The sequence below is a fragment of the Solanum lycopersicum genome, chromosome 12 (assembly GCF_036512215.1).
Source record: "Solanum lycopersicum chromosome 12, SLM_r2.1".
In the NCBI taxonomy this organism is placed as follows: domain Eukaryota; kingdom Viridiplantae; phylum Streptophyta; class Magnoliopsida; order Solanales; family Solanaceae; genus Solanum; species Solanum lycopersicum.
This window is the reverse complement of record NC_090811.1, coordinates 5,171,144-5,185,136: the sequence shown is the minus strand read 5'-3', so window position 1 is coordinate 5,185,136 and position 13,993 is coordinate 5,171,144. Positions and strand designations below refer to the sequence as shown.

At 29.4% G+C, this 13,993-nt stretch overlaps 1 long non-coding RNA gene across 1 annotated transcript; it reads right to left on the bottom strand.

Annotated features, from left to right (window-relative positions):
- Positions 1–409: 409 nt before the first annotated feature.
- LOC101249709 (uncharacterized) lies at positions 410–2,360 on the bottom strand. The gene is made up of 3 exons (XR_002026426.3): positions 2,228–2,360; positions 1,525–1,566; positions 410–596 (listed from the first exon to the last, which is right to left on the bottom strand). It is a non-coding gene; the product is annotated as an uncharacterized lncRNA (long non-coding RNA).
- Positions 2,361–13,993: the final 11,633 nt, after the last annotated feature.

Below are 13,993 nucleotides of genomic sequence, written 5' to 3'. Positions count from 1 at the left end.
AATATTCACAAATTTATTATTTCAAATAATAATAAAATGAAATTAATTAAAAATAGATACACTTCTTGATTTCCGCCTTATATTAAGAAAATTGATTATAATCAATTAATTTTCGACAGATACGTGTATCTCACAAATTCAAACTTATGTATCTTAAGTATGAAATATGGTAGATGAAGTAATATTTAAAACTATTAAAAATCTAATAGAAATAATTATTGTCATTTTTTATAAAGTAAAAAACAAAATTAAGTAGATCAAATAAATTGAGACAAACGAAATAAGTAGTAATAGTCTATTTAACAATCAAAACTTATGCTACAAACTTGACCAAAAGAGACAAAGACACTAACTAGAGTACTTGACCCCTTTACATTTTGTGTTTAAGGAACTCTTATTACACCACAAATATCAAAGTACCATTATTTCATTTAAACACATATTACTCATATAATTTTAGATAAATATTTGTTTATGACATTTTTTAATGAGCACAAGTACAGTTCACACAGGCGCAAGTGCTGCCACATTTGCAATTTTCATTTGCAGTTTCCATCATTTTCTTCAACTCCAATGTCATCATCGCCATCATCTCGCTGTATCGATATTTTACGGGTCAGGTCGGGCTAGTTCATTTTTTGTGTGGGCCAGAAAATGATCGGTTCGACCCACAAGTATATGGGCTACAGGTTTGTCGGGTCAGCCCACTTTTATAAAAGTTATATTTTTTTTAGAATTATTAAATAAAATTATAGATTATAATTTAAAAATATTATCATAAATATCAACAAAAGAATATTACATGATATTAATATTACTACTTTTTAATCAAATCCACAAAGAAAATTATCTTTATATTATTTATTAAGTTCTTTTTCAAATAAAAGTATAAATATCTAAATAGAAATATTAACCTAATTATTTGAGTTTGAACTTTCTTTAATTTTAAAATTTAATATTATATCATATATTTTGATTAATTTTTAATGGCCCACAGGTTGAATCTATCGATATTTCTCAAGCTCCCAAATCAGCAGGTTTATTCAGGACGAACTAAAAAATTCTTTTCTAAAATGGGTTCCAAAAATCGTAGCTCAGCCCTATTCAATACAGAATTAGGTCAGACCGATCCAACAGACCTAACCCATATTGACGACTCTAATTATAGCAAGAAAGACAAAAAGACAACACATGCACCAAAATTTTTAATGGGAATTAGTAATCTATTTTGCTCTGCCTTTGTTTTAATCTACTAGGCATAAAGTTTTTTTCACCAAGAATGAATGAACAATTATTCTATAAGATATGATTTTTTTCATTCATTTTCGAGATTTTTAGGAAAGCAGACGATGAAAAATATTCTCATATAACTATTTTTTCTAGTGGAAAATTTTAATGAAAAAAAAAATACTATTTTGCATGATTGAAATACGAGTATCAAAAATCAATTAATATTTTGGGTGTTAATTCGCAAGTATTTTTTTAAAAAGATACATAAAATATTACTAAAAATCGCCAAATTACCTCTTGTCGATGAAGGCCATATCATATTGGTTTTCCTTCTTCCTGAAATATTTACATTAACAAATTACTTTACATTAATATACATTATTTTTTATTTGAACTATATATACTAAAAGGTTCTAAAAGGTAAAAAAAAAATATCAAAATACTTATTAATAGAAATTCACATAAATTATGATAAAAGAATTAGTGGATGTTATAGCTATATTTGTGAGATATATACAAAATTTACGTTATTTTTTGTGTATATCATTTTATTCTGAGTAAATAAAATGAGGCTATTTTTTTTACGTTATTTTTACTTGTTTTTTAATAACTTTAATCCATATCTATTTGTAGATTAGAGCAATTATTGTTCGAATCATGTTAAATAATTATATTTCTTTTTATATAATAATTCTGATAATTTTGCTTCTTATTTGTGATTTTCCAAAATTTATTTTGCTAGCTTTACATTTTAATTGTAACAATGTCTCACATGACCAATCAATATAAAATATTAAATCCACTTCTATCTATTTCGAAAGTGGAAAGGCACTTTTTTCCTTTGACATGATTATACATCTAAACTTAATTAATATTGGAAGCGAATTAAATCAATCACAAGGTTAAAAAGTAGTACTCTTTTTTTTTTTTTGTTAAATTATGTGTGCTCGGTTAAATTACGTTATATAAATTTAAAGATCGATAATTACTTACACACATTTGTTAATGTCAGCATAATTGTAACTACCACGCTTGTCCGACATTTTTTAGGAGATTGAAGTGAAGGGGGATGAAATAGAGTTTTTGGTTATGTAGGAGAGCAAGTGTGTATTATGAATTTGCTATACCTTGAATTATAACTATGAATTTGAGTTGCTATTTATAGATGGAAATGACATATAGGGCTTTAAAAGAGAGCACAAATGTTTTAAGAAAAAAGTTTGGAAAAAAAGAATCTACAAAAGGGGAGGAAGACCTTATCCATCGTAAAAGGTTGTGATGAAATGATAATTAGAGATTTCGCATTTGAGTTTGAGACTCGAATATGGAATAGCTTTGGATATGGGAAATATTTTAGGTTTTTTAGGTGTGATTTTTTGTCAGACCCTAAAATAAATATTGAATATTGAATAGTCTTTTGGGCCCGGTTTTTTTTCATCCTCTCATGTCACCTTCATGTTCTCCAATATTCTTTTCTTGATCAAATTTACTACTCAAAACACTATTGATTCTTTTAGATAGATGATTTTTTACATTTTATATTAGCCTAATAAAATTCCAATTTATATAAATGTCACTAATTTAGGAGATAAATACTTAGATTCACTCTAGTTTACAATATTACGAACTTTATTAGATTTTGGACTTTGAATACATGTATATGACACGTTTAAATACGTCGAGATACATGTATCACGATATATGAAGTCAAAATTAGGCTCAATTTGATCTCTCTCTCTATATACATTGTATCCAATTAGATTCATAGGTATCTGACTCTCTCATTCAGATCTCTCTTATCGCGACTGTCTCTCTCCCTATTTTAGTGTCTTATAGCAAAAATACATATATCTAAATATATATGTAACTTGAAATATGATACTATGCATCATTAATTAGGTAATAATAACAATCCATAATTTAACTATTAAATTGATAAAACAGAAACATATTGGGGGTTCTTTTAGGTATTAAATCAGTATTAAAAATGGTTAGATAATTGCTCTCAACCTTCACTATTCATCTAGATTTTTGAAACTCTTTGTGAAAAATGCCTTTTACCTTTTAATCTATTTAAAGGAAAAGTACTTGATTCCATGGTCCTCAATAATCCACTGAATTATTTTGGAAACAAACAAAATTAACAAATTGTGTATATCTACATTGGACATATGGAAAATTTCAATATTCAAATTATCAAAAAAGAAAATTCCAATATTCTATTTTCTATTTGACATTTGACAATAAAGATTTTCATGAGATGAGAGTTCAAAGGATAGTCTATTTCATCAGTGGTAAAATCATGAATTCTAACAAGGGGAATAAAATAATAAGTTAATGTTATGGGATGATCGACTGAGTTGTTTAATGTTATTTTTATGATATTAGAAATGATCGACTGATTTGTTAAAATCATGATTAATTCAAAAAAAATTCAGAATTATGATTTTTCTTATTTTAAATTTTGATGACGTGGTCAAATTATAATTGACCACGCGTTAAAAATGGTTTTGTAAAATTATCGTTAAAAAATAATGGCATGAATATCCTTTTCTTTAACGGTAATGAAATAAATGAGCCAAATTTTTAACTGGTGGCATAAATGAGCATTTTCTGAAAGTTCAGTGACATATTTAAGTTTTTTCCCTTTATTATCATATTATATTATAAGTGGGAAGCCCCTTAGCTTAAAGTTAAATTATGAATTTGCCCTTCATTTGGACATTATTTGAATATATATAACATTATATGAAAATAAAAGCATAATATTTTAATTTTTAATTATCTAAAAAATAAATTCACATTTCAATTACAATAATTAGGATAATTGAAAAGACAACAATATGAAACTTAAATTTAAATAACCATGAATAGGGTAAGCGAAAAGACAATTGAAAGTAATAAATCTTTTTCCAAGTGAATAATGACTTTCTTCACGTAAATAAAGAAACTATGTTTCATCTTTAGGTAAATCATTTCATCTTCATATACATTTCAAAAGGCATGGAAGATATAGGAACACCATTTAAGTTAAGAAATCGAAGACTCTAAGACAATCATATGAAGTGTGGTGCCTACATCGATTTTTCGACAGCGACAACGGTGCGAAACTGATTTTGTGTTCCTAGAAATGTCATAGTCCCCTTGCATCCCATGCCCTTCATCAAATTTTTTTGTTAAATTGGAAGGTTTCAAATTTTTAACACTATTTCTTTGTTGTCTTCTTAAAACGCTGACCTCTTATTGTAGAATATGCCTCTTTTAGATTAATTTGTGATGCAATTCAAAGTGTTCTTGGAATTCAAAGTATATAGATTTATCCGAATATTTTTATAACTTAGTTTCAATAAGGATATGTAGACCTGTGGACTTATCACAAGTAATTGCATTCTCAAGACAATCTTATAATTGTTGTTAAACTTTGATGTTTAGGTGCTTTATAGAAAAATAAGTCATTTGTTTGGTACTTATTTTAGGTTCTTTTTGTTGTAGCATGCGGAGTATGTAATTTGAAATTTATATTTCTGATAAATTTGTCTCGCGCCTTGTTATTTCATTAAAAGCATAGATACATTTATTATTTTTTCAATGAGGAGTTCATAGACATACTTTACAGTCAGAGTTTCACATATTTCTGGTTTGATAGCAAATGCACCATTCTATTTTATGATTTATTTTAATGAATTATAAAAATATATAGTAAAATTAATATTGTTAATTTCAATATTTTATATCTTATAACTCACTTTTAAATAAATAAAAAATTGTAATAATAGTAAGGGATAAACGTGCAACGCACCTTATCAGAAACTAGTATAAAAATAAGAGTGATATTCAGAATTACAATAACTATAGAGATTTCAAACTGTCAAGCTACACTATAAAAATATGAGAGAGGGTGATGGAGATAAGGATTAGTCAATTGTCTATTTCATGTTTAGGTGTTCCACTTTAGAAGTTATTCATCTCATTCGGAGATTGATATTGGAGTAGTATAGGGAAAGAAAGAAAGACTTACATATAATGTTTATATTAGCCTAAAAAAATATACGATGAAGTCCTTAGGTGTTTTATAGAGATGTTTGGAGGCTAAATGCCTGCTTATATTTAGGACTATTAAGGACAACGGTATATGATGAAGTCAAGACTTGGGTGAGGACTATTGAAGGAGATGCAGAGGCCGGAGCAATTATCGGGATGAAACTGTAACATGATTAACATGTTTTTATATGTTTTGGTGATGAATAACATATCCAGTGATATCATAATATATTCTATTTGTCAATAACATATTATTAATTGTCGAGACATATAATGAAGTTAAAAATATACCGAAGTTTATGGATGACTAGTGTCAAATTCCTCCGGTCTACCCTTCTCTTTTTTACTGATTACATTTACTTCTCCTCTTTTAAAAAAATTAATATATTGTAAATGATTCACATTTTAAGTAAATAATATATCAAAAAATTCGAAACATAGAGAGAATTTCATATCTAAAATTTAAATTTATTTAGAGGATTTAAGTTAGTCAGAATTGAATAATTTGTATATACTTCATATATAGTTAGTGTATAATTCATGTAATCGTTAAGTTATATTGAGGTTAATTGCTTTTGATTTTATATTGAGTCACCCGTTTGTAGATTTTAAGTGAATTTCTCTTTTATATTCACTTTAAGATTACTTAACTTTGGATTCAATTAACTCTTCTTTCGTCTTTTCTCTTCTCTTATTTTTGTCTATCTTTAGAACTGTAGTTTATATATTTCGTGTTGATTTGATTCTAATAGTGAAATCTCATCAAATGTAGAATTAAATCTTTGAATTTATAATTTTTGAATTGTAGAAAAATCTGATGATTAGATTTCAAATAAATTATTCATAAATAAATAATTTATATCTATTTAATGAGATACTAATAGAGAAAAATATTGAATTTTGAAAAACTTATAAAATGAATGATAACTATTTGCCCCTTTATGTATTCTCTCTCTATACATATGAAATATGAAAAGAATAGGAAAAAATACTTATCAGTTTTTCTTTGTTGAAATGAAAGTTCGCTGTTGTTATCCTTAAAAGAGGAATTTTTATAAATAGTCATTATAATAAGTTTAATTATACTTTATAGTCATAATTTATATATTTACAAATTGTAGCTATAAGTTGCTATAGTTTAAATTGTCTTATTGTATAATTCACGAGTATATTTACATAATTCATTTATTTTTATATAAATTCGAAATAATGAATTTATACAATTACAAACATCATAAGTGTGAATAGTTATACAATTTCCGTATTATATAAAAATTATACAAATTATATTATACGAATTTTAAAGGCATAATACATAAATATGCCCTTTAACTTGGCTTCGAATCACATTTATGCCCTTCAACTTTGGGTGTGCACAAGTAGACACTTAAACTTGTATAAACTTGAACAAATACACACACATGTATAACATGTCATTTTTTGTCCTACATGGTGTCCTACGTGTATTTTGCCATGTAGGACTTATGTGTTTATTTATTTAAAAATTGAATAGTTAAAGTGCCTTTTTGTGCATTATGAAAGTTGGAGGCCAAAGTTAAAATTTGAAGTCAAGTTTAGAGTCCAATATATGTATTATGCCAATTTTAAATTATACAAAACTAAAAGATTAAACCGCAAAATTATAACTAAAAGTAAATCATGAATTATAATTAACTTAAATTATATTAAATAATCAACTTGTATATGTTTATTTATACACGTAACTTTTCTATTTTTAAAATGCTCTTTTAAGGTAAACTTTGCTTTAAATTAAGGGCAACTTTCACATATAGCAAATAAAAAATTTATATTTGTATGCTATAACAAAGTTTGCATAATTGCGCTCCATAACAAATATAAAACTGTATAATTCGCTATACATATAAAAATTGTATAATTCGCTGGCCTATTTCGCTGCAATTGTATAATTAACTATCCTATTTCACTGCGATTGTATAATGCACAATTGTATAATTCGCTGCCTATTTCGCTGCAATATTTTTATAGAATTTGCTTTGCATACAGTTAAAGCGAATTAAAATGTATGTATATTGCATAATTATAAGTGTATAGCAAGAAGATATATGTTTTTCTCTCGCTTTATACAAAAACAGAAACACAATATATACACTTATGTTGTATAAAGTTAGAGAAAATTGTATTTCACTGCAATTGTATAATTCGCAATTATATAATTCGTTGACCTTTTTCTCTGCAATATTTGAAGTAAAATGTTTGTAAATTGTATAATTAAGTGTATAACACGAAAATATATTTTTTGCATGTGTATATACAATTTTCTCTCGCTTTATACAAAACAGAAACATAATTTATACACTTATGTGTATAAAGCGAGAGAGGCGAGCGAGAATGGAGAGTGGCGAGCGAGATTTTTGGGAGAGACACGTCTGACAAACTTTAGCTAACGTTTGCTATGGAGCACAATTAAATCAAACCCTAGCTGTATTAGTTTAAGATACATTTTTTCTCCTTGGAGCACAATTAAATCAAAACTTTAATATGTATTAGTTTAAAATACATTTTTTCTCCTTGAAGTTCCAAATGGTTAATAACTTTATCCTACGTGGCTGGATAATGCAAGCTGGGCCCACATATTCCTTTGTCTCCAATAATGATTAAACCATAACATTTGCGACCAGCAAATGGAGTGACAAAAATACCCCTTGTGTTTAATAGTTGTAAATTTAAAATACTTTTTAAAGCCGATATAATTATTGTTATAAAAATAATTTATATATACCTTTTACTTGTTACATATAGAACTCATATATATATATATATATATATATATATATATATATATATATATATTCCTTTAACGAAGTTTGAGAAAAGATTAACAAAGATTAAGATTTAACAAAAAATTTGAAATTTACTTTATCCCGTTCACGTATCAAATAATTCCTATTTTGATCAATTTAAAAAATCAAATTGCTCAATATTTAATAGGTTATTTCAAACCTAACCTCTAACATAATTAATAGGCTTATACATGATTTTTGTTAAGTCGTTGACCTAGAAAAGGATGATAGATTCTTTGAAAATATTCTGTAAAGATGCTTGGAAGCTAGAAGTGTATCCGTGACATACATTAAATTGATCAAGGACATATACTATGGAGCCAAGATCTGAGTAAAGAAATTGAAAGGATACTCAGAGCACTTTTTCATTTTGATGGGGTTGCACCAAAGATCAACCTTTAGCCTATCTTTATAAGCCTTGGTGATAAATAATGTACGTGACAAATTCAAAATGATATGTCATGTTGTATGTTATTTACAGATGATATAGCTTTGATTGATGAGACTCGCGACAAAGTTAAACACTAAGCTAGAAAGTTGGAGAGAAATCATATAGTCTAAAAATTTCAGGTTGTTGGACCAAGATAAAATACGTAAAGTACTGCATATTCAATGATATTATGCATGAGGTTGATGTAAAAGTAACATTTGATACATAATTTATTCAAAGGAGAGGCAATTTCAAATATCTCTGGTCTTATCTGGGAAAATAGGGAGATTAACGAGGATATGTCATTCCGGGTAGTAGTGCAGTATGATGAAATTGAGGCTTGTATCCGATGCCTTATGTGATAAGAATGTGCCAACAAGACCAACTTTTTTGTACGAGGAGTGTTTGGAACTCAAGAACCCTGACACTCCGAAAATAAGAAAATAAGAGTGCCAAAGATGAGAATGTTGTGTTGAATGTGTGAACATACTAGAAAAAATATATTTAAAATGAGGAAATCCGAGACAAAGTGAGAGTTACTTCAATGGAAGACAAGATGTGAGAAGTGAAATTGTAATGGTTGAGATGTGTGGTTAGGAAAAACACATTTACCTTAGTACGGAGGTGTGCGAAGTTGTCTATGATAGATTCAAGAGAGGTAGATATACTTCGATCGAAGAAATGCCACAAAGAGATGTGGTTAAACAAAATATGACACATTTATAGCTAATCGAAGATAACATTAGATAGATAAGTGTCGAGAACACATATTAGAGTAAGAAGGATAGTTGTAACATTCCCGAAAACTAATGAACCAACTAAAGCTTAATGTGTTACCTAGTAACCTAATTGAGGTTTAGTGTTATGATTAGGGTCATAAAATAACCTATGAGACTTGGTATAAACATTTAGGGTGTAAATGTCAAGGTATGACCCCCCAAAGACCAACCAAGGACCCTTGAGGGGTCCCTAAAGGCAGCCTTCCAAAGCTGTCTAAAACAACATGGTCTACGGTTGGGCACCCATGAACCGTGGGTGAACACATGCCCCACACTATAACAAAAATGATCATTAGCGGCAATTGATTCTTAATTGCCTCTAAATATGTATTTTTAGCGGCAATTGACACTCTTTGTATATGTCCCTAAAGCCTTTAGTGATATTGGTTCTATTGACGCTTAACTAATGCCGGTAAAGACTTTAGCACTCTTTATTAATATCAATATTTAATGCCGCTAAAAGTTATTTTTGTAGTAGTGCCATAAGTAGGGGTCATGGGTCGAGGCTTGGCCTCTCCGTTCTTCCGAAGTTGCAGACTTAAACAACGGATTACCTGTGCGGCTCGTGACCCCACCCACGGTCCGTGAGTGGGAGTCTCGTGGGTAATTTTTGCTCCTTAATTTTTAAGTTGGGGTTTAAGTGTTAATTAAGTAACCTAGTAGGTTCATTTAATATTTTTGAAGAAACCTACAAATACCTAATAAGACCCTTAAACTAAATAAACTAACTCATTCTCTAAAGAACCAAATCAAAAGCTTTCCCCTTCAAAATTTCTCTTACTAGAAAATACCATTGGAGAAGAAAAAAAACTAGGAGACAAAGGTTCAAGAACACATCTTTCTTCTTCAATTTTGTGAAGGTTCTCTAATCAAGGCATTGTAATATTGATTTATGGATAGTTTCCTTTCACAACACCCTTCAAAACTCTATGTCTCAAAGTTGAACTTTTCAAAACCTAAGGTTTTAACTCTATGACATGTATTCACTTTCAAAACGATCTCGATGTATTTATTGTCTTTTATTATGATCAATTTGATGAATTATTATTGTTTTCCTAAAGAATTATGCAAGAATTCAAGAATTTCTAGGTTTTCCTAAATTGGATTTAACGCATGAATGTGGGTCGTCTTTGTGAGTAGATTGTATTTGAATTATGAATGTGATGGATTTCTTATATGGATTATGTTACTATACATGTTCAATGAGGTAATTTAAGAGATATTGATGAAATGTGATCTATAGCCCTTGAGGGGCAAAAATATAAGAAATTGACTATGTGTGTGAGATTTGTGTGTATACAATGAGTTTGTTTTGAGAATAAAATAACTGCAGTACAATCTAATTGTTGTGTTGATTGGATAGTTATCCTCGTGTACACACTTAGATATGAACAAAATGCAATATGAAAGGTTTGTCACATATAATGGTTCTAACGTTTGGAGACTAGTCTCACCTATTGAACTTAGGAGCTTTAGTATGAGTTTGTTGGTTGAACGTCAAAAAATTCTTCCTTAATCATCAACTTAAGTCAAAACTTGATGTAAATTTAATGGGAGTCATGCTTAGCACTGAGCGAATATCGTTATGAGCGGAAGTCCTCCGTTAGTAGAGGACGAATTTCTAGAAGAAGTCTCATGGGATAGAAGCTCTTCCGCTAGTAGAGGGCGAGTTTCCAGAAGTAATTCCCTTATCCCATGAACTATATGTCCATATATGTCTTTAGCTAGTGAATTCACATGAGCTAAGAGTTTAGTTCTACCTTAGGCAAGTACAAGAATTCCTTTTCGGTATGGAATAGAAATCAGATTTCATGATTAAGTTCTCATGGTCTATATTGGTTAAAACTAATACAGTATGATATAATGAACTAGAATTAGAGTTATGAATTATAAACACTTAATGAACTTTCCTTAGAGTGGATAGGGGTATGAAACCTTATCCATACATTGTACAAAGTTGTTTTGATGGTTCTTATGGTTTGTTTCCTTTATGTTGAGATGATAAATATGTGAATATGCTAGTGTATTATGCTTTTGCACTTACTTCTATGATAGTTCACAAACTTGATCAAATGCATAGTTTTCAACTAAAATGTTCCTTTTTAGAATTTTAATGATTTTTATGCATAACTATCATACTTGGTATATTTTTGTGTGCTAATTCATATTTCTTCTATTTTACTATAAAGTGTAGGTTCCGACATTTATGATGAATTCTTCTAGTTCAAGCTCGGGCTGACTTCTCATCAAACTTGTGGTAAGTCCTCATAGACCCGAGGACAAGTCTATGTAGTTTCATTTCTTTAGTTGTGCTAGACGTTTTCATATTCTCTATTGTAAGGGTTGTGTCCCTATTATTTTGAAACTCCGATTATAGTAGATGGATTAATGAGACTTTGTCTAGACTTTCGATTTATTTCTATGAAAGATTTCCTAAAGATTTAAAATTGTGTTTTATTCCTTATTATTCAATACTTATACTTATGTGATGATGATAAGCTAAGTGGCTTACTTGGGTTCCTTTCGGGATTCATGTGCCATGTTAGTATAGGGGGTATCCTAGGATCGTAACAATAGTAAGTAAGAAAGTGTACATAGTAATAGATAAGAGGTATCGACTTGTTGTCCATACTAGTATTCATAATATTAATCTTAGTAGTTTTTTGTTTTTCGACTTCAATTACTAATTGTTGTTTCACATGGTTTAATTATAGTATTATCTTGTTGACGTCGTATTATCCTATTATTCCCCATCTCATCCCCGTCTCATGTTTTTGTTACTCTATTTTGATTCTTATGTTCTTTATTACTTCTTTTCTTAGACTATCTTTATCTTAAATTGAGGATCTATTGAAAATAATCTTTCTATCTCTGCAATATAGATATAATTTGCACACACTCTAATATCTATCCTCCCCAAACTTCTATGACGTGGTATTCTAACTAGATGTAAAGACGTGTCAAAAATGTTCGTTACATATATATGGGGTGTTTTAGTAATTTTGAGAGAATATTTAATGTTTACTTGCCTTATAACATGTCTTATCTTAAGCTTATGATCTATTAAATACAACTTCTCCTCCACTAAGATAGAGATAAAATCTGCATACATTTTATCTTCTCCAAACTATACAACGTGGTGTTCTAAATTGACATGTAAAAAATGTACGCTTCATATTTAAGGGGTATTTTAGTCATTTTGAGAGTATTAACTGTTTACTTGCCTTTTCAACGTGTCTTATCTTAAGCTTAGGATCTATCGAAAGCAATCTCTCCATCACAACGATAAAGATAAAACCTGCATACACTCCATGATCTCCAAACCCTACGACGTCGTATTCTAACTAGACGTGAAGACTTGTCGAAAAAGTTCGTTACATATACAAGGGGTATTTTAGTCATTTGAGCGAGTATTTAATGTTTACTTTCTTTTTCAACGTGTTTTATCTTAAGCTTAGGATCTATCGAGTACAATTTCTCCATCCCTAAGATAGAGATAAAGTATGCATACATTTTATCTTCTCTAAACTATACAATGTGGTGTTCTAAATAGACTCGATGATGTGTAAAAAATGTTTGGTACATATATAAATGGTATTTTAGTCACTGTGATAAAAGATAAAACCTGTATACACTCCATGATTTCCAAACCCTATGACGTCGTATTCTAACTAGACGTGAAGACGTGTCAAAAATGTTCGTCATATATATGAGGTGTTTTAGTCATTTTGAGAGAGTATTTAATTAACGTTTACTTGCCTTTTCAACATATCTTATCTTAAGCTTAACGAGACTCGATGACGTGTCAAAAATGTCAGTTACATATATAAGGGGTATTTTAGTCATTTTGAGAGAGTATTTAATTAACGTTTACTTGCCTTTTCAACATATCTTATCTTAAGCTTAACGAGACTCGATGACGTGTCAAAAATGTCAGTTACATATATAAGGGGTATTTTAGTCATTTTGAGAGAGTATTTAATTAATGTTTACTTGTCTTTTCAACATATCTTATCTTAAGCTTAACGAGACTCGATGACGTGTCGGAAATGTTCGGTACATATATAAGGGGTATTTTAGTCATTTCGAGAGAGTATTAATTGTTTAATTGCCTTTTCACGTGTCTTATCTTAAACTTAGGATCTATTGAAAGCAATCTCTCCATCATCGTGATAAAGATAAAACCTGCACACACTCCATGCCCTCCAAACCCTACAACGTCGTATTCTAACTAGACGTGAAGACGTGTCAAAAATGTTCGTTACATATATGTGAGGTGTTTTAGTCATTTTGAGAGAGTATTTAATTAACGTTTACTTGCCTCTTCAACATATCTTATCTTAAGCTTAACGAGACTCGATGACGTGTCAAAAATGTCAGTTACATATATAAGGGGTATTTTAGTCATTTCGAGAGAGTATTAACTGTTTCTTTCCTATTCAATGTGTCTTATCTTAAACTTAGGATCCATCGAAAATAGTCTCTCCATATCTGTGATAAAAATAAAACCTGCACACACTCCATGCTCTCCAAACCCTACGACGTCGTATCCTAACTGGACGTGAAGACGTGTCGAAAAAGTTCGTTACACATAAGGGGTATTTTAGTCATTTGACAAGTGTGAAACCTTGAAACCGAGGTGGAGGCGCGAAGGCGTGTCAAAAAGGGGAAGACACGTTGAAAAAGCAAGT